The sequence below is a fragment of the Ursus americanus genome, chromosome 3 (genome assembly GCF_024610735.1).
Source record: "Ursus americanus isolate L20-20 chromosome 3, mUrsAme1.1.p, whole genome shotgun sequence".
Lineage (NCBI taxonomy): Eukaryota > Metazoa > Chordata > Mammalia > Carnivora > Ursidae > Ursus > Ursus americanus.
The window spans coordinates 87,863,733-87,890,912 of record NC_142129.1 but is presented as its reverse complement, the minus strand read 5'-3'; the positions used below and the strand labels follow the sequence as shown (position 1 = coordinate 87,890,912).

General features: G+C 36.5%; 2 long non-coding RNA genes across 7 annotated transcripts in view; one reads left to right on the top strand and one right to left on the bottom strand.

Moving 5' to 3' along the window:
- The window catches only part of LOC123789418 (uncharacterized), a 202,368-nt gene that overhangs the window by 108,368 nt on the left and 66,820 nt on the right, over positions 1-27,180 (top strand). For 3 of the 4 annotated variants that reach the window (XR_015724064.1, XR_015724062.1, XR_006778815.2), the window contains one exon: positions 7,484-7,537. The exons of the other annotated variant lie outside the window; for it this stretch is intronic. This is a non-coding gene — a long non-coding RNA (uncharacterized LOC123789418). The remainder of the gene's footprint in view (positions 1-7,483; positions 7,538-27,180) is intronic. 4 annotated transcript variants of the gene reach the window in all.
- LOC123789420 (uncharacterized) overlaps positions 1-27,180 on the bottom strand; it is a 149,021-nt gene that overhangs the window by 74,618 nt on the left and 47,223 nt on the right. The window contains exons 2-3 of one of the 3 annotated variants that reach the window (XR_015724065.1): positions 17,390-17,849; positions 7,987-12,059 (exon numbers count right to left, since the gene is read on the bottom strand). The exons of 1 other annotated variant lie outside the window; for it this stretch is intronic. This is a non-coding gene — a long non-coding RNA (uncharacterized LOC123789420). Of the gene's footprint in view, positions 1-7,986; positions 12,060-17,389; positions 17,850-27,180 lie in introns of those variants that run through there. One more of the 3 variants, XR_015724066.1, reaches the window with a different exon arrangement.

The following is a 27,180-nucleotide window of genomic DNA, read 5'->3' as shown; positions in this document are numbered from 1 at the left end:
GAAATCTGTTCAAGAGGAATTATGGACAAAAAAACAAAAAACAAAAAACAAAAACCTTTTCCTTCAACCTTCTGTGGACTTTCCCATTAATATGCTGTGTTGCTAACATAGAAAAGTCTGTTATGAAAATAAGACAGTCCACCATGGAAAGTGAAAGAAGTACTACTCTTTGTAAGGAGCACAAGCTGGGCTATTAGGAAATGGAATTTAAAACACACTAAGATTTCACTTGTGGGAATTTTCATACATTGTATTTCCTTACTATAAAAGTATATATTCAAGACACATTTATAAGAGGAAAAAAACAACAAAAACGTACATGCAACTGAAAATTGGTTAAGTACTGGAGTCTTCCATATAATAGAATACTGCATTATCACACTTCTTAACATAGATCTTTACTAAATATTACATAAAATATTCACAAAAGAATATCAAGTGAAAAAAATAAGTTGTGGAACACACCTGGTTATCAAATTTTTATAAAGATATATTTATTTATATATTCATACATCTAGATAGAGATACATCAATATGTAATAATAATGAATGGTAGGCAATTTTGGTTTTCTTTGCTACTTCCAATTTATCTGCAATGGACTTAGATTGATTCTATAATAAATAAGCTGAATACACTAGGAAGTGTAATATTTCCCAATGTCCCAACTTCTTCAGGGAAATGACTAGTAGAAATGAAAGTGGGTCCACAGTGTTAATATAGTAGCTTCACGGTCTTTCTTACTGTTGCCTGAACAGCCATCTCTCTTGCTTTGAAAACTTCTGTCCTACGTCATATGTCAGATGGATGGAAAACTCTTGTTGGTCTTAGCTTTTACCGTAAGTGAAATGGGCTCGTTGTATCATATATTCAGATGAAATTTACAATATTAGATATGGCTGGTTAGAAGCGTGACATAAGGTTATGTGCATTAGGATTACATCAAAATGGCCTGAAAGTTTAAAATAGTCAGTGCTGTTTTTAACTGTAAAAGACAAGGGACCCAGGAGAGAGACCATCTTCTAGCTCAAACTATGGATGGCTGAAGTGTAGCATATTCAGTATTCTGGGTTTATTAGGACTGAGGCAGAACTGTGTTTTCTCTAATAGCATAATCTACTACACTTACTTTTGCACCTTAGTATTAAATTAGTATTAGATTAAAACCAGTTCTTTAGTCTTTCTGAGCTGCTGGTAGGCTGAGTGCCTAGTAGTCGTGTTTACATAAGGCAAAGATGTCTAATATTCAAACGTGTCTGTACTCAAAGGCAAGTAGCAGAAGTTGCTGCTCATAAGAAAACAAGTGTGCACATGGCAGTTCTTCCCATACTGAATGTATACTCTGGGTTAGGTGCCTTCGGTGTTACCTTTAAACCTCATTACGGTCCTGTTTGGTAAGTGAGAGAACTGAAGTATAGACATGGCCTAGCCCAACAAGCTGAGAAATGGCAGAGTCAGATTCTAGACTATTTTAGTTCGATTTTAAAGTCCTGCTTTTCCTGAAGCATAATAGCCCTATAATTCTACCATGTCTTTATAGGAATTTTATGCTTTTTACATTACCACCACATAATAAATACTGTACGTATCTTTTGGCTGATACGACAATCAAAAGAAGTGTTTAACACATTTATGTCTAATAGAAGATTTTGCAACAGAAAAATCCAAAAGATCTGGAATTTTTGTTACTATAAATGTAAATCCTGTCTATTTTTTCCTGAAAGGTGTTATGATACAAGACATTTAAACTTGCCTATTGAAAATAGAGAAGTCTTTAACTCCGTTTTGATCCAATTCCAAACCAAAGGAACTCTTGTGTTGGGGCTTAAAACAGAGCGCTGAAATGATACATGTCCCTTGCTAGACTGGGAACCGCAATCCCTTAATTCAGATGACCTCAAGGCTTGACCAGAGAGTACTCAGCTGCTTCTTCCGGTTACCTTTTCATGCTGGCTTGTCCTTAATATAGCTAATGCTCCCCAGATGTATCAGCTGCTAACTCTCTTTAACTCTCACTGGACTGCTTTTCACAGACACGGAGGGAAAAGAAATATCTCCTAATGCAGAAAATTTTGGGTCTCTCAAGGGCCCTCGGAGCAAGCAATGCCATGCAGGCAACGCTACCAAATGCGTGTTTTTATTTTAAATGTCTTATTTTTAAAAATAAAACAGAATACTGTAATAAACTCCCCATGTGCCATTACGCAGCTTCAACAAAATGATTTCATATATACTGTTACCCACATTCGCCTTCCCAGATGATTCTGTAGCAAATTTCAGACATTTCATTTTATAAACAAACATTTCAGTGTGTAACTCTAAAAGAAGACTCTTTTCTTTCTACATAACCACAGTACCATGATAGTATCTTTAAAAATGAATAATTCTGAACGTTATCAAATGTTTGGTCAGTGTTTACATTTCCAACTCTATATTTTTTTTAAGATTTTTATTTATTTATTTGACAGAGAGACAGCCAGCAAGAGAGGGAACACAAGCAGGGGGAGTGGTTGAGGAAGAAGCAGGCTCATAGTGTAGGAGCCTGATGTGGGGCTCGATCCCAGAACCCCGGAATCATGCCCTGAGCCGAAGGCAGACACTTAACGACTGAGCCACCCAGGTGCCCCTCCAACTCTATCTTTAATGTCACAAAGTTTTCTAGTTTGAATTAGGATCCAGACAAGTCCTACATGTAATGATTGGTTATATATTTTTTTAAGTCTCTTTTCACCTATTGGTTTCCCCTCCATCTTTCTTTCCCTCTTTTTAATTTATTTGCTGAAGAAACTCGATTGTTTCTCCTGTAGGATTGTTTGTCCTGATCACATCTCCATAGGACAGTTTACTATGTTCCTTTTTCCTCCGACTTATCTGCAGTTTAGTAATTGGATCTGGAGGATTGACCAGATTAAGGTTTGATTTTTTGAAAAAACTCCTTCCTCTATCAGGAGACATCTAGTATCTGGTTATTTTTCCCTTTTTGATATTAGTAATAATTGATGCTTAATGCCTAGATCCGTTAACTCATTTTGGGTTACAAACAGATGAGACTCCAGTTCTGTCATTTCTTTTTCATTCATTTGCTGACATACCACAATAAAGAAAATCTTACTCTTATCTACTGTTTGACTACCCAGTGGTTCCTTGTTCACAGATTTTCAAAATAATGAGTTGGTTCGCCAGCATCGTCCAATGGCTGACCAATTATTTTTTTAAGTATCATTGTGAACTCATGGATTTAAACTTATTTGATGAATTTCAATCTTTTGAAGGTTTTTTCCTCATTGATCTTCATATTGCTTCATCTTTGGCAGTCTCTGCTAGTTGATTTTCAAGTCTTTGACACAGTGTTACTAAATCTTTGATAGCTTCCTCATTGTTTGATGTGACAAGAGCTTCCAAGATAATCTCATATATTTCTTATCCTGGATCTGGACCTAGAATTAACCATTTCTCCAAGGACGAGAGTTCCTTTCAGAAGGAGATTGGATTTCAACACCAAAGTCTGGGTGCTAAAGGCACTTATTGCTGCTGGGTGCATCAGTGTTTCTAGGACTTTTCAGTTGAAAAAATTAGAAATAGTTTCTTTCAAGCAGAAAATGTCAGTTTATATTGACACTTCAAATTCAGGACTAAAAGCTCTTAATCTCTTCTTTCTAACATCAGTTTTTCCTTTCTCCCTTGCCAAGAATCTTGCTTATGAAGGACACTGGATATTATAATATTGCAGAATTATACTTCATGAATACAACATTTCTTGAATTACAAAACCATTGCTACCACCTATGCTATGATTACTGAAAACTTTACAATTTTTTTCTGGCTTTTTTTTCCCCCTTAAGGCATATATTCTTAGGGATGTGCAATCGAAACCTGCTGTTTTGGTTTTTTTTTAAATTATTTGAATTAGTTTCTGGGTGGTTATGACAGCACTAGTTACCTATTTAGATTCATTTGTCTCAATTCAGTTTTTAGGGATTTAATTTTTTTGTTATATAAAATGCTTACATGGTTTCAAAGTCAATTCCATTAGAACAAGATATATTCAAAGAAGTCTATCTTCTATCCCTGTTCTTTCATCTTATTCACTCTGTACCCTTAGGGGAGATGTCAGCTTTAGGATTGGTACATATAATTATTACATATTATATTTCTTCCCTTATTATCATCATTTATCCATAGCACTATACTTAACTATAAGCTAATGCTCACTAGTAGTCCTTACATAGACATATCTCCAGTCGTTTTAATTGTCTGAAGGTTATTCTCTAATAGATACCCCAGCAATAACTCATGGGATGTTGAAGAGAGTTTGACATTATATTTGAAAAGCAGCTTATCTGAATATAGAACACTTGGCTTGGATTTTATTTTTTGGTTTACCCTAGAAGGCATTCAGTGTTGCTACTGAAAATTCTTCACAATTTTATTTTCTTTCAGTCATAAGTGTCTTAGATTTTTTTTTCCAGGTGTCAAGAGAATTTACTCACTTTCTTTAATGACCAATCATTTCATTAGACTTTCTTCACTGTTCTCATTCTCTTTCCCCAGGTACACAGTGTGCACTTTATTTATATTTTTTTTTTCTTAATTTTAGGAAAGTTTTTTTTTCATTATAGATTTTTAAAATATCTCTCGTCTTTTACTGTTTTATTTATTGTTTTGGGTTTTTTTTCCCCCTTTGGGGACTTTTATTATACATGTGTTGTTTCTTCTTTTCCTATCTTTCAGAAGGCTGAATGTATCAGAGATTTCCAGAAGGCTGCTACCTGAACTGTATCTGTTAAAAGCCCAACTTTAAGTGAGCAGTAAAATGTTAAGAAACATAGTCTAAGGATAGAATTGATTAGCTATCAGGTGAATTGAATGCATATTCTCCTCTGATTCAGACAACCAACAGACTACATGTTTCACAATAATTTACGTCCTCTTATTTTCCTAAGTGACTAAAATAAGAAATTACATGAATTGCATTTGAGATTATGCACAGTTGCCAAAGTAAAGTTTACAAAATAGTTCCAGGGGAAATTATTTATAATTCATTGCTGGGCAAAGCTTTTCCCTAAGACCTGTGTTTCTTTTTTCTGAGAGTCACCATAACCCCTATGGCTGCTAGGAATCTGAGCCAAATTGTGGCTCAGTCTTGTAATAATAAACATAATTATGGCAGGGTCCTTAGCACTTGCATGTATTCTTGAACTTGGCCCCAGCTTTTACTTCAGAGGTTTTTAAACTTTGGTGTCAAAGGACAAGCTTGCAGAGAAATTGTATACAAAATTTAGTTTGAATATATATATTTTTTCTGGGAAAGTCTGGACATTTCATCAGATTTTGATTCCAAACGAGATCTGTAATGTGAAAAGAATGTGAAACTATTGTTCCTCTATTAATCATTTCATTAATAAAACAGAAGCTTCTTTTCTAGTTTAATTTTAAACTCTCAGTGATTTCCATCAAAATGAATTATTTACTTTTGGAATCACACTAAGCTTTCTTTATCTTGACAAAATATAATTAATAATGAACTAATGAATTTGAGTACAGATCTCAATCACTGAAAATGAAATCATGCCATTTACAATTTACATGCCATTACATAATCTATTATGTAATAAAGGGAGAAAAACCTAAGCTCTGTTTTTACAAATATCAAGAGCTTGCTGAAAATTAAACTGGGTTCACTAAATTTATCAAGAAGGCTGCTTCATATATGATCATTCTAGTATCCTCCTTCAAATAGGTTGAGACACAGAGTGCTTCAATAATGTAATTATTTCTATATAAGCTAGTTTCATTTTTTTAATTTTTATTTTTAATTTTTTTAAAGATTTTATTTATTTATTTGAGAGAGAGAGAGAGCACACGTTGGGGGGGCAGAAGGAGAGGGAGAAGCAGACTCCCCATTGAGCATGGAGCCCCAACACAGGGATCAATCCCAGGACCCCGGGATCATGACCTGAGCTGAAAGCAGATGCTTAACCAACTGAGCCACCCAGGCACCCTAAATTTTTTTTATTTTCTTTTAAGATTTTATTTATTTATTTGAGAGAGAGAGAGAGAGAACCTGAGCCAGGGGAGAGGCAGAGGGAAAGGGAGAAGCAGAATCTCTGCTGAGTGGGGAGCCCAAAATGCAGGGCTCCATCTCAGGACCCCAGGACCCCAAGATCATGACCTGAGCCAAAGTCAGACACTTAACCTACTGAGCCACCCAGGCACCCCTAAGCTACTTTCATTTTATTTCTTCTCTTTCTCTTCCTCCTATAATGCATTGTGTTTTCTTCCACATGGCTAAGTGTCTTGAGGTCTTTCGGTGAATATTTATCAAATTGGTCATAGGCTTGTTATCATAAATCAGACATCTCTGGAGAAATGCTTCCATCCACCTATCAAGAATTAAGGCCTGCAGGGGCGCCTGGGTGGCACAGCGGTTAAGCCTCTGCCTTCGGCTCAGGACGTGATCCCGGCATTATGGGATCGAGCCCCACATCAGGCTCCTCTGCTATGAGCCTGCTTCTTCCTCTCCCACTCCCCTTGCTTGTGTTCCCTCTCTCGCTGACTGTCTCTCTCTCTGTGGAATAAATAAATAAAATCTTTAAAAAAAAAAAAGAATTAAGGTCTGCAAATAGTTCTCTTGCTTGATGCGTAAGACAAAAGATATTATATGATAATGTGTTATAGAATTAAAACAAATACTAAGTTTACATTAATATGATATCTGTCTGAGTAGAGTGAAGAGGTAGAATAAGGCATGCAGTACTTATTAAATCAAAGTTGACCAAACTTCGGAAGGAAACATTAAGCTTATGTTTGGGAATCCAAAGTATCTCAATTAAATGTGTGATTGAATGGGATCACTTACCTAGAATGCATGCATATTTTGTCAACCATTTACTTTTAACAGTTCGTGTTAATTCTTTAAGCCTTTTTCTAGCATACAGTAAGTTTGTGATTCTGTGAACAGACTGGCATTTCAATAAAAAGAGTTTTGTTCACTTGAGAAATAAAATTAACTTCTGATTTTGAACCTATTGGATATATGGTTGCAGTTCTCCTTGCAATGGTCTGCATAATTAGCTCTGAATAATTTCTTCCTGTTTTGTTATTCTTAGTGGAATTAAACACTTCAAAATTTAGAGAATTTAGATTTGACTTGACATTTCAAACTATTTAGAAAATGGCTATGATTAAATGTTGAATAATGGTAATATACATAATTTTGTATGACATGAATAAAAACATCTAGGTGAAATTTCCCAAATCATTTGCCCTTTAAGCAAATGATTACACATTTTTGGTCTGTTGAGTTATGCAGTCAACTAGAATTAGTAATTAACTTGCAATCTGATGGACTTGGAGTAGGAGAAAAATATTTGAGGTTGGAATTTGTTTATATGAGTGTTTTTGTAAATTGTGGAGTCAGCTTAAATGCCTGAAGTGGATTCTGACACTGACACTTTTCTTCCTCCCTGCTGATTCGATTCACAGGGCCGGTAGCACTTAAGTGGCCAAATAGTGAGGTTACAAGCAGTCATTATTAAGGTAAGCAAAGCCTCACTCGTTGCTTGTGGTCAGACATCTGATTTTAATTGTGGGAGAGGTAGATAAACATTGATGCTATGGGGAGATAGAAGTTGGTATACCATTTCTAAGCTCATTAGAGCTTATAGCTTGCCAGTTTACACATACATACACACAACAGGGCTGAAATAAAGCCTAGTTTCTGTATTCTTTGTTTCTGCATTCTGCTGATAATCTTCTAGAGAGATAAATACAGCCTCAAATGTAACCCTAGATTAAAAAAGCAAAAATACGAAAAGTAAAAATGGGCTTGCTTTCAGTTCACATCCCTTCACACCCACCCTCCAAGCCCAACCTCTGGGTCTCACTGGGGCCACGTTACTCAGTTATTTATTCCTAAATCACACAGTCCCATTTCTGTACCACTTATTTTCCCTAACTGCACTCTAACCCCTGCCAAAAACAAAGACAAAAAAAAAAAAAAAAAGACATCAAAGAAAACCCCCACAGAGGTTTTAACTTCCTTTTCACTCCACTTTCCATCAAATGAGTTCCTTAGAAGTCACATCATGATTAATAATGCTAGTTTTCAGGAGAATTATTCTACTAATTTAACAAAAATCAGAATCATAAAGATAGAAGATTGAACATCATTTGTACATCTTTATTTTTTCTGCATTTTATGCTATACCCTTAAACCAGAAAAACGGATGTTTGCTTAAGTGTCATCACTACGTATGAAGCACATCAGAGAAAATTCGATAAACTTAACTCATAGTAGTCTCACTCAGCTTACTATTGATGTTATTTTTCAATAATTTTTTTTTCCTCAACCTCCATCAAAACTCAGTTTAAACTTACATGCTTACTAAATAGGGTTTGGATGACTTTTCATCTCTATTTTCTGTTTCTGTACATTTTCTGTCATCGCAGTACCCAAAGATAAGCCTGCAAAAGGCTTCAAAAGGTTTGGTGATATTGATCACCTCCTTAAACTGAGGAAATAACCAGGAAATATATTTCATGTCTCATAGCCTTTGAGTAACCACATGCACAACCAACTATCAGTGAAGGAAGACTCAGGATCCTGGAGACAATAGGTCACATGTGGTTACAGGCAGCGTTTGAAAGATCAAACCAGCTCTGAGTTGCTATGGGCAAATTATTTAACATAAATCTGCTCTCCAGATCCCACCTCCTGAATAGGGATGTTCATGTAGCTCTATGTAAAAGATACCCATGGGAAGCAACTGAACTTCTATTACAAGAGCTAAAATTAAAAACAACAACATTTGCCAATATAATTCATGTTTATTCCCATCTTGACCTTTGTTTCTTGGGGAGTAGCAGGTAAATTTTATGGTATGTGAATTATAGCTCAAAAAAAAAAAAAGAAAAAAAGCATAGCAGTGCCTACCATATAGTAACAGCTCCAGAAAATGCTTTTTTTGATAGCTCTCAAAAGCCAGAACTTTTACTCCTATGCAAAAATGACAGTGAACAAGATTAAATGACAATGAACATGATTTACTTTGAGAGCTGTAAGAGTTAAGTCATTGCTTAAGAATTTCATTACGGTATTTGAACTTACTTTAACTCTTTGACCAAAATGAGGAACTTAAGGGTTTCCAATAAGGATTCAGCACATTGGTGAAGTTAATGAAGCTTTAATGGTTTAAAATAAGTTTTTTAAGTAAAAATTTATTTAAAAATTTTTAAGAACTATTTTCCCAAAGAATTAATTAGAAAATTGTTCAAATATCCAGAATCTCTAATTTGCATGTTTTCTTTTCAAATTGCGAAAATAATACTTTTTTGTAGTAGTTCAAAAGTGAGGAAATCTACAATCACCCACCCCAGCAGCCAAATCCTATTAGCCCACCCCATCCTAAAGTCAGCCCCTGAAGATCTTATTGCGTATCTTTCCACACCTTTATTTTTTCTCAGGCAAACACATATAGCCATAGATAAATCTGTATAGAGGTGCAGTTTATTTCCTTTATCCTGGAACAGAATCAGAAGGTACCCATTACTTAATTCTTTCTTTTTTCTGTTTAATACATAATGGACATTCTCATAAGTTAGTAGGTAGAGACCCATCTTGTTCTAATTTTTGTAAGCATACATATACACATATAATTTCATACACATCATATCCTATTATGGATTCTTCATTAGTAGTCTTTTCTCGACTTTGATTTTCTGCTTACCTCACTTCCCCACTCTATCCTTTGCTCTCATTGCCCCTCCCACACCCACATTCTGTATCCTTTTGTAATTTAATGTACCTGCACATTCCATACACCTTTTTGTCACTGTTTACTTTACAAAAGTGGAATATTAAATACTCTTCCCTACAGGTCATTTTCCTCATTCAGCACATTTTGGAATACCCCCAAGTCCCACGTCAGTTCACATAGCTTAATTATTCCTTAATAATAGTTGCTAATGTTGCATAATATTCCATGCAAAATTTATTTAAGTGTTTCCATTTGGTTGGCATTCATCTAGCTTACATTTTATTTTTTTGCCACTTTAAACAATGCTGCAATAATTTTTTAATATATTTTCCTTTATATATTTTGACATTCAGACTCACAGGATAGAGTCCCAAAAGTTAGACTATTGGGCTGAAGAGTATGCAAATTTTTAATTTTAGTAGATATTTTTTAGTTGCTTTCCAAAAAGATAGTAACCATTTATATTTCCACCACATCCATGGCATCAATAGGTATCACTCATTTTCTATTTTTGTAGTCATATAAAAGCTGTTGAGAACTGTCACAAGACAATTTCTGATTCTTTGATAATTATGAGTAGCCTTTAACAGCTAGAGATGGAAGTGAGCCATGACACCTTCCTCCAAGCCTCAGTGATCTGTTACAATGAAAACATCTTGAACTGAATTTGCCACATGTGCATTTATTAACAGTCACCAAAACAGTTTAGCTGTTCCTCTAGGCAGTCTAAAATTTCTACTGTCTGTCCTTACTCCACTCTGAAAGCACCTTGCTTTACAGGTTTTCTCAGGGGAGATGCAGGAAAAACTTTGGCAACAAGATCACTTCTTTTTCAATAAGTAAAGATGACAAAATCCTCCCTTAAGTGGTTGTGGTGAAAGTGGCTGTGGTGGGGAATGTAGTTATAGCCCTAAAGCTTTGTTTGCTGCAGAAGTGCTAGTATGTTGGGCTCACCAGATTCTTATACCCTATTTGTGAAAGGGTAAAGGGGCCCACACTAATTTCCTTGCTGATCACACATCTTGATCTTAGCTCATTTCACCAATGAAAACTTCTAATCAGCAAATGCAATAATGGAGATTTAGACTGCAATTTAAAGTATCTTATGTATTCTCTTCTGGAGAGTGGACACCTAATAGGGTCTCTCAGAGGCTAACTAACCCACCATAAAGTGTGAATTCAGCATTAGGGAACCTCAAATGTTAACCAGCTTCTCCAGACTGTAGATTTCAGATAACTTACACACATGCATTATATTATCCAAACTGGAGTATTTTCAAGTAAATGCAGTATAGCAGGTATAAGTCAGCAGCTTGGCAAGTGACAGCAAAAAAGCAAAACACATTTCTCTATTTTACTGAATATGCTTCAGTAATTTCAAGGCATCAGTCATGGGACCTCCATTACCCAAAACTATAGGAGGAGAGGAGAAAGAAAAAGAGCAGCCAGAGTACGGCTGCTGAGTGGATATGTTCATAAGCTCATGGGTATGGCATTAATGCTTAGAGAAAGAGGCCTTAGGAAACCTACGTTCACAGGTGGGGAGCAAACGTAGACAAACACTGCCTGCATTGTAATGTTTGACATATTTATCTTCACAACTCCTCCTAATGGTCAAATCAGTTCATTTAAGGTTCAGAATACTCAAGGCTGCACTATAAGTAGTAATAAATAGATTGGACAAATTCTTTTTCCACGGAACACACTCATATTTCTTCAAGGGATATTCTGAAAACATAGTAACAAAGTTAGAAATAGTTGCACCATTTTTCAAAGTATGGGGAGATGTTCAAAAGACTTGTTGATATAATTATGGAACTTAAGTTGTAAGTCTAATATGGTAAGCCTTGAGGGTATGCAGGGATGAAATGCTTTTCCAAAGAGAATGGGATAACTTTGAATAACAGCCATTTGGTTGCCTTTGTTTTTGACACAGTGGTGGGAGCATGTGATGGCCACTGCAGTTTGATAAATGACCTTCCCATCATCCTCATTTTGTGGGTTTAGGTCAGACACCCATATTGTGACTTGGTTGGTGTGGAGGCTGGTGTTTCACTGTATTTTTAGAATATTTAGTCTATTTAGAAAGTTTACATAATTTTGGTTACAGTGACTAAAGTGACTAGTACTAAAATAAGACTGGCTTTTACAAAAACAAACTCTTCTAGCATTCGAAGGTAGCACTGTGTGCCAGTGTTCATCGAGAGTCCTTCCAATCCCAGGTTTGATGCTTAAGATTACAAATAGGGGTGCACATGGATGAGAGAAAAATACTTTGTCTCTGTGATTTGTAGGAACAGTTCCTAAAAGACAAAAAGAAAAATGTCTGTTTTTTCATGCTGCTTGGTCTAGAGTAGAGATGATAAGTAAGTTTCATTCATCTTGCCAACTCTGAGGAATTGATACTGGCTGCCTGGGACACTCTGTGGAAAAGAATTGGGATAGAGCGTTGGTACCCTGCCGGAAAAGATGCTACATACTAGTGATAACTGCCTGGGACTGAGTGCGAGAGGAGAGGTAGGGCATACGTGACATGTTTGGTATTTTTAGACAAATGGGAAGTGAGAGGGGTATGGTCAAATACCTCATGTCTAGTTGATATTTCCTGGGTAGTTTATACCATACGTGAAATCCACTGAATCAGGAATTCTTTGTGGGCTAATTTTTAAAAACATATTCCAATATTTATAACGTATAAATATATAAAATAGATTTTCACAGCTATTATACACACATTACATGCACACACGTTTGTGTAGGATTCTTTTTTTTTTTTAAGATTTTATTTATTTATTTGACAGAGAGACAGTCAGTGAGAGAGGAAACACAGCAGGGGGAGTGGGAGAGGAAGAAGCAGGCTCCTAGCGGAGGAACCTGATGTGGGGCTCGTTCCCAGAACACCGGGATCACGCCCTGAGCCGAAGGCAGACGCTTAACGACTGCACCACCTAGGCGCCCCTGTGTATGATTCTTAAGCACAGTGAAAGAATTTTAATTTTTCATTAATTTTAAAGACTTTAAGAATTTTAATTAAACTAATTTTATTCATTTTAACTTTTTAATAATGGTGCTTGAAGTCTAGTTGAAATGGAACCACATTTTGCTTAATAGTTAAATAATATATTACAAATATTTTTAAGGTGATTTTTTAATGAGGATTGAAATCATTGGAAAAGTATAAAGAAATGTACATAGATAAACAAAATACATGAGTGGTGGTCTATATTCAGAGTCTAAAAACCAACAGACACCTTTTCTGCCTAACTGGTATGTATCTGGGTGGTATAAAAAGTTTTAGATACTTCTCAATTTATTGTAAATTATTTTTAAAAGATTTATATTCATGCTGTAAATGATACCTCCTCATATCTTTTGTTTCCAAAATGGAGGTTTTCATTTTTCTTATTGGTCTGTAAAGTTTATATATATAAATTTCTAAATGTATAAATATATATTATATATAATATATATAGACAGTATATATATATGTATATATGTGTAATTTATATATATACACATATATGTATATGTGTATGTAGAGTTTATATATATAAATTTATAAATATATATTATGTATAATACACATAGATATATTTATGTGGATAGATATGTTTATACAAATATAATTATATACTTATGTGTAATATTATATATAATGTAGAAAGATAAATATATCTATACTTATAGGTATAAATATATCTAGATATTATATATAATATTACTTATACATTTATATATATATATATGCATATATATCCTGGATATTAAACTTTTGAGGTTTATGAATTCAACTATATTTTTCTACTTTGTGAATTACTTTTTCATTTTGTTTATGTGACTTTTGTAGACAAGAAATTCTTAATTTTAACATAGTCAGACTTATTAATCTTTTCCTTATGGTTTATGCTTTTCTGTGTCTTATTTAGGAAATTTTTCCTTACCCTGATTCATAAAGATATTCTCCATGTTGTCATCTGAAAGTTTTTTAGCTTTGTCTTTTACAAATAAATCACTAATCCACTTGAATTTTATGTGTAGCAAAATTAGCTGTCTTATTTCCTACATTTTTATAGTAAGTTTTGATATCTGATAGTGCAGTCCCCCTCAGCACCATCACCCATTTCCCAACTTTGTTTATGTTTAAGAATTTCTTGATTATTCTTGGATTTTGCACTTTAGGATCAGTTTCTCAAGTTCCACAGTAAATCTTTCTATTCATATGTATTGTCCCATATTTTCTTCTTTTTTTTACTTTTTAATTCCAATATAATTAATATTCAGTGTCATATTAGTTTCAGTGTACAATATAATGATTCAACAATTCTGTACATTACTCAGTGCTCATCACAATAAGAGCACTTTTTAATCCCCATCACCTATTTCACCTATGCACCCAACCGTCCCCCCTCTGGTAACCACCAGTTTGTTCTCTGTATTAAAAGTTCTTTTTTTTCATTTGTCTCTTTTTTCTTTGTCTGTCTGTTTGTTTTTTAAATTCCACATATAAGTGAGATTACATGGTATTTTTCTTTCCCTGACTTATTTCCCTTAGCATTATACCCTTTAGATTCATCTGTGTTTTTGCAAATGGCAAGGTTTCATTCTTTTTTGTGGCAGAATAATATTCCTCTGTGTGTGTGTGTGTGTGTGTGTGTGTGTGTGTGTGTGTGTGTATAAATATATACAACTCAATATATGTATGTATGTGTGTATATATATACACACAACATCTTCTGTATCCATCTATCAATGGATACTTGGGTTCCTTTCATAATTTGGCTACTGAAAATAATGCTGCAATAAACATAGGGGTACATATATCTTTTTAAGTTAGGGTTTTCATATTCTTTACTTAATATCCAATAGTGGAATTACTGGATCATATGGCAATTTTATTTTTAATTTTTTGTGGAACCTCCATACTGTTTTCCACAGTGACTGTACCAGTTTGCATTCCCACCAACAGTCACGAGGGTTCTTTTTCTCCATATCCTCACCAATACTTGTTTCTTGTGTTTTTTATTTTAGCCATTCTGAGGTGTGAGGTGATCTCATTGTGGTTTTGATTCACATTTTCCTGATTATTAGTGATATCGAGCTTTTTTTATGTGTCTGTTGTTGATCTGTATGTCTTCTTTGGAGAAATATCTGTTCATGACTCTGTCCATTTTTTAATTGAATTGTTTGGGTTTTTTAGTGTTGAGTTGTATCAGTTCTTTAAATATTTTAGATACTAACCCCTTAATGGATGTATCATTTGCAAGTATCTTCTCCCATTCAGTAGGTTGTCTTTTTGTTTTGTTGATTGTCTCCTTTGCTGTTAAAGTTTTTTATTTTGATGTAGTTCCAATAGGTTTTGTTTGTTTGTTTGTTTTTGTTTTTGTTTCCCTTGCCTCTGGATATATGTGTCTAGAAGAATGTTGCTATGGCCATTATCAGAGAAATTACTTCCTGTGCTCTCTTCTGGGGTTTTTATGGTTTCAGGTCTCACGTTTAGGTCCTTAATCCATTTTGAATTTATTTTTGTGTATGGTGTAAGAAAGTGGTCAAGTTTCATTCTTTTACATGTAGCTGTCCAGTTTTCCCAGCACCATTTATTGAAGAGACTGTCTTTTTCTCAAAGTTTATTCTTGCTTCAATTGTTGTAGATTGACCATATAATCGTGGTTTTATTTCTAGACTCTCTATTCTGTTCTGTTTTTGTGCCAGTACCATACTGTTTTGATTACTACAGCTTTGTAATATATCTTGGAATCTGGGATTGTGATACCTCCAGTTTTGTTCTAAGATGATTTTGTCTATTCAGGGTTGTCTGTGGCTCCATATAAATTTTAGGATTATGTTTTCTAGTTCTGTGAAAAATGCTATTGGTATTTTGAGAGGGATTGCATTAAATCTGTAGATTGCTTTGGGTAGTATGGACATTTTAACAATATTTGTTCTCCCAATATATAAGCATGGAATGTCTTTCCTTCACAGTAAATCTTGTCTTGGCCTGCCTGGGTTTTCTTGGGAAATAGACTCTGAAATGGGGATTCATGTGCAGGATCTTATGCCTTGCAGTCTATACTTGAGAAGGAGCAAGACAAGCAGGATGGGGCAGAGAAAGAAGTTTAATTGTGGTTCAGCTTGTTAGAGGCCTCAATGGATATCATGGGGAGCCCTGGAACTGGGGGTGCCCTTCAGAGATGTCCCAAATTGAGGTAAAGGAACCAGGCCTTTTAATGCCCACATCTACCAAATGTTGCGTGTAGACTACTTATGCAAAGGGAATATAACATTGGGTAAGGCAGCTCCCTTCAGCCAAAAGCAATTCTTATAGAGAGCCAATTACAAACTGTCAGCTGTCAATACTCCAGCAGCATGGGAAATGAGTGCCTTCGTGATTATGTAGTATACTACGTCCACTATAGCTGAGCCCTTTCAGGATTCTGCTTGTCCTTTTTTCTGAGGGAATCAACAAAAGGAAGACTAATGAAATTGACTATAGACTGTTAATTACTCAACTACTTAAGTTATCTGAAGATGTAATTTATAATTCCTTTTCTCCACCACCTTTTCTAGATCCCTCTCCTCCTCTACTAGCACCTCTGCTAGTCTAGGTGACTTATAGAAAGCATCACTCAGCCCCTTATCCATAAATATCTGAGACTGATTATCAAGGCCTTCTTAGGACATGACGCCTGTACTTATCCATTTACTGTCAAAACTGGGTATGGGAGTTGCAAAAGATGTGCTGGCCAAGGTCCTGCAGGCAGGAAAGGTGAACTATACCCATAATATGTATCAGTTCTAGATGAGATAAACTGCTGCCCCGGCCAAGGGTGAAAGTGGTCCTGTGGGGGCGCCTGGGGGGCTCAGTCATTAAGCGTCTGCCTTAGGCTCAGGGAGTGATCCCAGAGTCCTGGGATCGAGCCCCGCATCAGGCTCCCTGCTCCACTGGGAGCCTGCTTCTTCCTCTCCCACTCCCCCTGCTTGTGTTCCCTCTCTCGCTGGCTCCTCTGTCAAATAAATAAATAAAATCTTTTTAGAAAGAAAGAAAGAAAGAAAGAAAGAAAGAAAGAAAGAAAGAAAGAAAGAAAGAAAGAGAGAAAGAAAGAAAGAAAGAGAGAAAGAAAAAGAAAGAAGAAAAGAAAGAGGTACTGTGTTAATTTTCTAGGGCTACAATAATAAATTATCACAAACTAGATGGCTTAAAACAACAGAAAATTATTCTCTCATAATTCTGCAGGCTACAAGTCTATAATCAAGGTATTGCAGGGCTGTGGCTCTCTCTCCTATCCTCTTGTGGCTGTCGGCAGTCCTTCATGTTCTTTAGTTTACAGCTACATAACTCCTTATCTCTGACTCTGTCATCACATGGCTATCTTACCCCCGTGTGTCTATGTCTTCACATGTGTTCTCCTATCTGTGTCTGCCTCTGTATCTCTTTGTCTCTTCTTGTAAGGATACCAGTCATATTGGGTTAAGGACCTGCTCTACTCCACCTCCTCTTAACTTACATCTTAATTACACCCTCAAAGACCATATTTCCAAACAAGGACACATATACAGATACCACATGTTAGAACCTCAACATATATATTTGGGAACCACAATTCAAGCCACAACAGATCCACTGTAATCAATTTACCCCCAAGTGGCTGCTTGTTCTCCATGATATGTTCTCCAGGAATCAGGGGGTTCAGGATAGCTTTCTGTTGCTGGAAGGTTGAACATCTGGTAGCAGCAGTAGCTTGCCCAGCCTTGATGACTAGGAGCACTTGGTGTTGGACCCTGCCACCACCATCTACTTCATTCTTGAGTCCATTGTGCTAGCCCTGAAGTGACCAGTGGCAGAGGCTGGCTGGGTCCATTGTTTACACCATTCATCTGCTGGCAATAAGCATTTCTTATATTGGGAACACTCACTGATAAGTGTTATCATGTGAATTTAAAATACCACGTACAGGGACGCCCAGTGGCTCAGTCAGTTAAGCGGCTGCCTTCGGCTCAGGTCATGATCCCAGGGTCCAAGTCGGGCTCCCTGCCCAGTGAGGAGTCTGCTTCTCCTTCTCTCTCTGCTGCTCCCCCTGCTTGTGCTGTCTCTCTCACTGTCAAATAAATAAATAAAATCTTTTAAAAATAAATAAGCAAAATAAATTTTTAAAAAAATACCATGCACCTAAGGGTGTGTTAATCTGCCCTCACAGATACCTCATCTGACACAGCACCTATGACTGGGAGTACCCCATGGTTGAGCTTGCAGTAGACTGCTATCATCCACCAGGATCAATCTGGTTTTTGTAAGGACCACAAAAGTGAATTAAATGAGTGTATGGCAGGGGTGCCTGGACGGCTCAGTCAGTTAAGTGACCAACTCTTGATTTCTCTCAGGTCATGATCTCAGGGTTGTGAGACTGAGCCCCATGTAGGACCACATGCTCAGCAGGGAGTCTGCTTGGGAATCTCTCTCTCTCTCTCTCTGCCCCTCCCCCCATAAAATAAATAAATAACTCTTTAAGAAATGAGTGTATGGCAGAGACCAGCAACTCTGCACACGTTAGGACTTTTAGGGCAGCACTCATGTCTGGCATCCGCCCTCAACTCTAAGACACAATATTGTTTGTAACTTGCTATTTTGGTGGGAGAGAGGAGAGAACATTCAGAGGTTTCAACTTGGCCTTCTACAAATCAAAAAATAAATGTGAAGATTATGCCAACTACCAAGTATACTGTTTCCATTTTAAATTCAGGACTGAGAGAAATGACCACTGACTGAATCCATAGCCTCAGTGGACACTCTGTGAGCTGGACCTGGGTCAGGATTCCTTTTATTCCTTCACTTCTGTATGCCCTTGTCCCAAAAGGAGAACCATTTACCACTTCAGGTCAACTCTGTCCCTGTGCCCAACATTCCTCTATATGTTTGGGTTTTCCCCTTCCCCCACTGGCAAATGACTTTTACCTCCTTTGAGGCAAGACTTGAGGCAAGAAAAATGACTACCGAGTGCTGTGGTGGTGTAGGATCCTATCTTCTGGTCACCCAGCCTCTACTTAAGCCCAGTGTGCCTAGGTCAGAGTAGTGTCCATCTCTTGGGCACGTAGGGAGACCGTATTCTATTAAATATCTCCGTGGCGGCTCCTGGCTGCCACTGTAACCTACCATTGTTTGTGATAACTGTGCCCACCTCCATTCTGATGGTTAAGCCACACCTCCTGGCCTGTAGCATCCCCACTGTTATCTGTGAGGCCAGGTCTGTAATGACAATTCCAACCTTAAAGAGAAAGAGTTTCTCAGTAACGCCGGTGTCTGTCTCATTAGCACATTCTTTATTGTTCTAATAAATGGAGTGTCTTCCAGGCCCTCCTGTAGAATAGTCAGCTGATAGGATTTTTGGTCTTTATACTATATCCACTTTTGAGTGTCTACGTCTGTGAACTTTTGACCCCTTCCTCCACTTCCTGCTATGGCAATTCTGGCACATCTCCTTCACTTGGTGGGTGCTGTTGGTTTTTCCAGGCATCCGAGAATTATCCTAGCTGTGTATTAACATTGTCTCCTAGAATCCTTGTTAAGAGATTAAGTTGTGTAAGGTAGAAATGTGCTCCCAAATCAAAAAACTCTCTCTTTTTATCTCTAATTTTATCATCTGACTGTCTCCGTCCAGCACCTTCAGAGTCCAGTTCCATGTGTCTTCTACCACCTCCTGCTGACACATGCTGACGAGGCCCTGCAGCCCCACAGTGCTATCTACAATCATTTTCGTGATTTTTATTGGAAGTTCACCGCATCTATAGCTTGCTTATAGCTATAAAAAATATTTTTTACATCGTGTATGCATAATGAATATTTTTATCCAAGTATAATTAACATACAACGTTATTTTAGTTTCAGATGTACAACATATCAGTTCAACAATTCTTTACATTACTTAGTGCTCACCACAATAAATGTAATCATCTGTCACAATACAACATTATTATAGTATTATTGACTATTTTCCCAATGCTGTACTTTTCATCTCTGTTACTTATTTATTTTATGACTGGAAGTATGTACCTCTTAATCCCCTTTATCTGTTTTGCTCAGCTTCCCACCCATCTCCCCTCTGGAAACCACCAGTTTATTCTCTGTATTTAGGAGTCTATTTGGATTTTGTTTGTTTGTTCTTTTTTTTTCTGGATCCCATGTATAAGTGAAATTATATGGCATTTATCTTTCTCTGTATGACTTATTTCACTTAGCATAATACCCTCTAATTGCATCCATGTTGTCACAAATGGCAAAATCTCATTTTTATAGCTGATTAATATTCCATTATATATATCATATGTATATGATATATATAGACTACATCTTCTTTAGTCATCTATCAGTGGGCACTTGGGTTGCTTCTATAGCTTAGCTATTGTAAATAACACTGCAATAAAATAGGTAGGGATGCATATATCTTTTCAAATTAGTGTTTTCATTTTGATGGGATGAATACCCAATAGTGGAATTACTGGATCATATGGTATTTCTATTTTTAATTTTTTGAGAAAACTTTAAACTGTTTTCTGGAGCGGCTGCACCAATTTCCATTCCCACCAACAGTGTACAAGGGTTCCTTTTTTTCTACCTCCTCACTAACATTTGTTATTTCTTATCTTTTTGATACTTGCCATTCTGACCGATGTGAGGTGATACCTCATTATGGTTTTGATTTACATTTCCCTGATGATTACTAATGTTGAACATCTTTTTGTCATCTATATGTCTTATTTGGAAAAATGTCTTTTCAGGTCCTCTGTCAATTTTTTAATCAGATTTTTTTTTTGGTGTCGAGTTGTGTAAGTTCTTTATATATTTTGGTATTAATCTCTTATCAGATATATCACTTGTAAATATCTTCTTCCATTCACTAGGTTTCCTTTCTGTTTCCTTGACAGTTTCATTTGTTGTGCAAAAAAGCTTACTACTTTGGTGTAGTCGCAGGAGTTTCGTTTCCTTTGCCATAGGAGACTTATCCATAAATATGTTGCTAAGGGTGATGTCCAAGAGATGACTGCCTACGTCTTCTCTTAGAAGTTTTATGATTCCAGCTCTTATATTTAGGTCTTTATGGATATTGAATTCTTAAATGCTTTTTCTAAATGCTTTGTTATTAAGATAATAATCTGTCTTCTTCCCTTTAACAATTTGATAAATTATATTAATTGATTTATTATTAAACCAACATTGCAACCCAAAGATAAACTTTCCTTACTGGTGATGTTTTAACTTCTTATATTTTACTATACCCAGATTGCCAATATTTTATTTAATTACTAATATTTTGCATTTTTGTTCAAAAGTGTAGTTGCTATGTAATTTGTATAATTTGTTCTGGTCAGGCTTGAACATCAAAATGCTCATCATAAAATGAGGTAGGGGGGCGCCTGGGTGGCACAGCGGTTAAGCGTCTGCCTTCGGCTCAGGGCGTGATCCCAGCATTATGGGATCAAGCCCCACATCAGGCTCCTCCACTATGAGCCTGCTTCTTCCTCTCCCACTCCCCCTGCTTGTGTTCCCTCTCTCGCTGGCTGTCTCTATCTCTGTCGAATAAATAAATAAAATCTTTAAAAAATAATAATAATAAAATAAAATAAAATGAGGTAGGATGTATTTTCTCTTTCTCTATTCTTTTGGAAGAGTTTTGTGAAACATTGAAATTATTTTTCCCTTGAATGTGTGGTAGAACTATTCTGTAAAGTTGTCTGGGTCTGATGTTTTCTTTGTGGAAAAATCTTTATTGACTTTGAATCATCTTTACTCCAGGAAAATTGGTATTTTCTGAGACACTAATTCACTGGCAGGTGAATCATAGTACTTTTACTTTACCAAATTATACCAACATCATTATCTATGAGGGTGAATATACTTACTGAATTTCCACCAACAGTGGTCAGAGATTACTGAATATTTCTGCTTCTATAGCAGAATTCCTAACATCTTATTAGAAATTACTTGACAGGGAGCACCTGGGTGGCTTAGTACATTGTGTCCAACTCTTAATCTCAGCTCAGGTCTTGATCTCAGGGTCATGAGTTCAGGCCTTGCATTGGGCTCCACACTGGGCATGGAGCCTACTTAAAAAAAAAAACAAAAAACAAAAAACAAAACAAAACCTCTTCACAAGAAAGACAAATGTAATTACTGAGAATTTCAGAGAACAGGATTCTGATAACAAATGTATAATAAAAATATAAGTAACATACAGGGCTCAGAGAAGATACATCTATCTTTTTTTATTTTGGTCAATTAGCCAACATACAGCACATCATTATTTTTTGATATAGTGTTCAACAATTCATTAGTTGCATATAATACCCAGTCCTCATCACCTCACATGCCCTCAAGATACATCTATTTTTTATCAGAAGAGAATAAAGAAAGATAAGTATAGTTTATAGGTGCTTTAGAGCTTGGGATCCTAGAGAGGGACAACCATGGTTAGTAAGCCAACTCTGCCCCTTCCAGCTGCCTCTTACTAGTGACCTTCAGAAACTATCTTCCACGTCTGTAAAATGTGGATAATAATGGTTCCTACCTCAAGCATCGTTGTGATGATAGCTACTAGAACATAGTAAGTGCTTAATATATGTTGTCTATATCAATTTACCCAGGACAAATAAGGAAGTCATGTTATAACTCCATTTTTAAAGACAAACAAAATGACAGTGATGACAGGAAAGCAGGATGGTTAAGGAAGAATGCTAAGTTGGGAGTAGAGCATCATTTCCAAAAGTATTCAGGATCAAGTTGCAGTTGGACAACAAGCTTTAAATGGGCCAAGTTGTCTTGATTATGTAGATTTTTCAGGAGCACATAACTGGATGGAGCTGAGATTTGGGATGTTAGGGTGAGCAGAGTTGAGGGTCTGTATAGGGAACTCCCAGGAAGGGAATGGGCAGTCAGTTGTTTCATTTTTACCATTTTTTACCCAGGAGTGCTTTTCAAGGACACTTCAAAATTCTGCTGTGGAAAAAAAAAGAAAACTTAGTCTACAGACAACTCAAAATAGGTTAGGACCCAGAGTTTTAACACTTTAGGAAGAAAAGGTAACCATTAACTAACTAGCAAGAGAAGTTACCCAGTCAGAGGTCTTAGCTATTTAAGGTCTTAGTTAGGTCCCTCATCAGGGTCCCCTGTTTCTTTGACATAACATTAAATAATAGGTCTATCTACTTTCTTTTGGGGTCTAGGACCCAATAATGCTGCCATTTATTGCTAAATCACCTTAGTTACTTTTTAAAAACCTACCTGTTACCTCTTAATGGATGTCTTAACCAATTCTGGTTGCTGGCCCAAAAGTCAGGAGAGAGTCTGAGGGAACCTAGCACTTTTTGAAAACATGATGTTAACATGTTACTCAAAATCAAATGTATTGGGGAAAAAAGCTTATGTTAGATCCTCTGGAGTCTTAGGTGCATTGTGATATCTTAGAACATATTAATGTGACTTTCTTTTTTTCCTTTGCTTTTCCTTGTTCATGAATTTCCCCAATCCATCTATTACCTTGGAGAATATTAGGATGGTTGTGATGAAATATTCATCAAAAACAGTGTTCATCACTGACTTCTAAAACGGGTTCCTACAGCTGTCTGAAAGAGCGTAACAGTTAATCATAAGCTTTTGGTAGATTGCCTTAGCTGGGAAAGAGAGAAAAATGGAGGCAGGTAGGATGGATGCCTATGACAGACCTTCAAAACTTGGATATGAGAAGCAAAATCAGTATCCAAAGTCTGCTCAGCCTTTGCTCTATCAGCACCATATAATACCATGGAGTCCTTTTGTGAGCTGACATAAGGATGCCCACAGGTCATCCTTCCCTTCAGGTAAGCACCAAGGCAAGATGACTGTATTGCTCACTTATTGTCCAACAGGACAATGCTTCCTATGTCCCGTTTTGTGCAAAACATTTGAGTGCATGGTTTTTCTCTTATTCTTTTATATGATAAAGAAGGTCTGCTTTTGAATATGTCACTCAGTGTACATTAGGTACATTGTACACCAGAAGATAGAAACCACAAATATGTCTGTCCTATGTCCTTCAGAACTGTACTCTTACCCAGTACTTTCCACACATGCAGCCAGCACTGGAAAAACAGAAGACAAGGTGGTTCAAATCACTATTTGCTTCTTGACATACATCTTAAATCCAAATTACCATTTTCAAAAAGGCACAATCTATAAATGCTTTCTCCTCATGCCTTTTCAAGAATGTTGCAATAAAAGGTAGAAAGAAAATGTATAAAGAAGAGTAGCCAGAACAGAAGAAAACAGAACTTGGGCCTGCGTCTATAACTTATTCACCACGTGGTTGGTCAAAACCACAGCTTTGAGGGGAAAGGCAAAGAGGAAGAATGCTCTAATTTTACCAGAGCTAAAATCATGAAAGTGTCTCCTTCTGAGGAAAAAAAAAAAAAAAGGAAAGAAGGAAGGAAGGAAAGGGGGAAAGGGTGGCATTATATCTTACTTGCTAATTTGTAAGTGCAATTAAGGTTAAAGTCATACTTCCCTTCACAAGAAAACATGACCAAAAGCATTATGAGCAAGGGAGCTTTGTTTGTAAAGAACTTTTCAAGATGCTGTTTTTCTCCTGGAAAATGTGGTTTATCTAATTGATGGCTGAGGAAAACCATCTTTTTAAACTTCCCACTCAGTGAGTCAGCCTGGGGTGTGTCCGCCTTGTAGCACCCTGTGAGATCCAGTAATCTAAAGTGGCATGACCGACGCAGCCCCAACCTCATGCGTCAAGCGGAGCTACCGGGGCTGGGAAACCAGAGGGAGCCCGGTTTTCTAAACAGAGTGGTTTACAAAATTGCATGTTATGAAACGGGGTTTCATCCTTTAAAGAATCATTGCGTATTTTAAAAAAGAACCTGTCGAATGATTCCTCTCAACACCCAAAGGTCTACAACTGGTAAAGGCCAGGTAATTACTCCAACTGAAGGGCAAGTATTATCGCCTTAGGGTTTCTTCATGTTTACCTGGAAGAGAATTTCCATGACACCACCAGCTGCATGAAGTGGAGGCGAAGTGGAGAATTGGGACAAGTTCTTTTCCAAACATAACTTGAGACACTGACAAAGCATTGCGAATACTGAGGCCGACTACCATTGAAACATCAAACGCTGAGGAAAAAAAATCAATAGGCACCTAAAAGGCTGCCCTGTACCAAAACTTTCTTTCCAAAAGAAGAGATGTGTGTGAACAGGTGACTTAGTGGTGTTTTGGAAGAGAGCATGGGAGATATAGGGTTTGAAATAATGTCACCTTTGTTGAAAAATATTCTACCTTCTCTATGATAGATAGGCCGAAATAGGCATTTACCTAGATATGATAAAAAAGAATGTGACAGGATTGTATTTGGGATTCTTTAAATTTTATCTCATCAAACTTCCAGAGTTAGTTTTTTGCAAGTAGATGTAGAACTGTAAAATGAGCAAGCAAATTGCAAGTGTTACCTCAGACTGAAGGGCCTTTACTCAGATCTTCGGGGATCAATATATGACGTACATTAAGATCTCGGGAAGAATAGACGGGACACCGGATAATGGAGATACCTAGGACTGTATGGGATTTTTATTTAGGGGAAGCAACCATGTCTACAGATTTACTTTAGCTTTTTAAACTTTCCTTACATGATTAACACTAAGAAAAAATATGTTAGACTCCAGGTAACGCAAAGGTAGAGAAGGAAGTGAGGACGATACAGCAATATTTTAGGTGAAAGAGGTATGGCAGGAAAGAGCTTAACATTGGAATGAGCTAAATAAGATTATCGTGACTTTAGATTTCCAGGAGCCTTATCAAGAAGTGTGAATTATGTGCCCCTACCCACTTTCGCAGAGGTTTCTGCATATTGGGGTGTTTAGAATGATCACCACATTATAGATCTAGGAGGATTCTCCAGAGGTTTGAGCCTGAGAAAACACATGTTTCTTGGTTCTCTGGTGTTTTCCTGACTGCTCATTAGCAACAGTGTAATTTTCACTGCTCTATAGCACAGGAAGCATCACAATTATATCTTTAGATCATGATGATCAGCTCTGGTCAGCTCCAGATGGGAAAAATCATGGCCACCCATGAGAGACTGTGAAGTCTCTCTATTCATAGTAGAGTCTTAGAAATCAAGACAAAGGACTGATACAGCACCCTATTGTGGCTTCTAAAAGAATTCCTTTACAACTGTGAGTATCTAATGAATCCTTTACGCTAGTTTTTGGACCTCTTCCTTAATACTTCTAAAAAGAATTATCACTGCAGATTCTCTAATTTTCTCTTCTTTCTTTTTTAAATTTCAGCTTTATTAAGGTATAATTGTATATAAAATTATAAGATATTTAAAGTGTGCATCATGGTGTTCTATGTATACATTATGGAAAGATTTCCCCCATCTAGTTAATTAATACATCCATCATGTCATACAGTTATCTTTTTTTTTTTTTTTTTTTTTAAGACTCCACATATGGGGCACCTGGTTGGCTCAGTCAGTTTAACGTCTGATTCTTGATTTCAGCTCAGGTCATGATCTCAGGCTCCTGAGATCAAGCCCTGTGTCAGGCTCTGCACTCAGTCTGGAGTCTGCTTGAGATTCTGTCTCTCCCTCTCGCTCTGCTCCTCCCCCAGCTCGTGCACTCTAAATACATACATACATACATACGTACATACATACACACATACATATGTAAAATCTTTAAAAAAAGAAGACTCCATGTAAAACTGATAACATGCAGTATTTGTCTTTCTATGTCTGGCTTATTTCACTTGGAGTAATACCCTCAAGGTCCATCCATGTTGTCACAAATGACAAGATTTCCTTCTTTTCATGGCTGAATAATATTCCATTATATGTACCACATCTTTTTTAGCCAATCACCTGTTGACAGACACTAAGGTTGTTTCCATATCTTAGCTACAATGAATAATGCTGCAATAAATATGGTATATATTTTCAATATATATTTTCAGTAACTTGTTTTTACTTCCTTTGAAGGTATACCCAGAAGCAGGGTTACAAAATTATATGGTAGTTCCATTTTTAATTTTTTGAGGAACCTCCACACTGCTTTCCACAGAGACTGTATCAATTTGCATTCCCACCAACAGTGTACAAGAATTCCCTTTTCTCTCTATCCTTGCCAACACTTGTTACCTCTTGTCTTTTTTTATGATAGCCATTCTAGCAGGAGTGAGGTGATGTCTCATTGTGGTTTTGATTTGCATTTCCCTGATGATTAGTGATGTTGAGCACCTTATTATGTACCTGTTGGCCATTTGCACATTTTCTCTGGGAAAAATGTGTATTCAGTTCCTCTGCCCATTTCTTAATTGGATTGTTTGTTTTGCTATTGTGTTATATGAATTCTTATATATACTGGATATTAACTTCTTATCAGATATGTGGTTGGCAA